At 43.3% G+C, this 868-nt stretch overlaps 1 non-coding gene across 1 annotated transcript; it reads left to right on the top strand.

Annotated features, from left to right (window-relative positions):
* Positions 1–398: 398 nt before the first annotated feature.
* On the top strand, positions 399–561 carry LOC115068789. Its single transcript, XR_003848134.1, has one exon. It is a non-coding gene; the product is annotated as a U1 spliceosomal RNA (small nuclear RNA).
* The last annotated feature ends 307 nt before the right edge of the window (positions 562–868 follow it).

Here is an 868-nt window from a genome sequence, read left to right as displayed (position 1 = left end):
TGGTTACAAGATTATTATTAGTGCATTTCAATGGGTACAAGGTATGAGGAAACAGTATTGCCAAATTCAGAGGGGGCTATGGGTGAAACTGATTGTTATCGTTAACTTCCCAGTAGGGGCTGTTATCACTAACTTCCCGGTAGGGGCCTCAGGGTGGTGGCAGGTGGTCCGACTGCAAACGTCCTATCTTCCACTGCTAGTTTCACAAGACCTGGGTTAGAATCTTGGCTTATCGAATGGCTGATTACAGTTCTTTTTCTAAAATGGCCTTCCTGCTGTCAGTCGGGTCCTTCAAAACTAAAGGGTTTACAAATTTATCCTATTATCTATAACTAGTTATTGGTTACAGAGGACAGGTAAGCATAAGAGTAAGAGTCAAACACAAAACTCCAGTTCTTATACTTGCCTGGAAGGGGAGATACCATGATCCAGAGGTGGTTTTCCCAGGGTGAGGCCTACCCATTGCACTCCAAATGCAATAACCTCTGTAATTTCCCCAAACATGGGCTAGTAGACTGCATAATTTGTGGTAGTGGGTTGCTACATTTACTCTTTTCCCTATTAGAGAAAAAGCAAAACATGGGGCTGGAAAGATAGCTCAGTGGTTAAGTCACTGGCTGCTCTGACAGAGGACTGGGGTTCAGTTCCCAGCATCCACACGGGGGCTGACAGCTGTCCCTGACTCTAGTTCCAGGGGATCTGATGCTCTTTTCTTACCTCTCTGAGCATTGTATGACATGGGTGCACTACATACATGCAGGCAGAACATTCATATGCATAAAATAAAAATAAATAAAATTTAAAAGGGAAAAAACAAAGCTCAAGTTCTAAATGGCTATTTCATACCAGTGGGGGAGTGCGGATAAAT

The sequence above is a fragment of the Nannospalax galili genome, unplaced genomic scaffold (assembly GCF_000622305.1).
Source record: "Nannospalax galili isolate Female #2095 unplaced genomic scaffold, S.galili_v1.0 scaffold329, whole genome shotgun sequence".
Lineage (NCBI taxonomy): Eukaryota > Metazoa > Chordata > Mammalia > Rodentia > Spalacidae > Nannospalax > Nannospalax galili.
The sequence above is the reverse complement of the archived record's forward strand: the minus strand, read 5'-3'. Positions and strand labels throughout refer to the sequence as shown.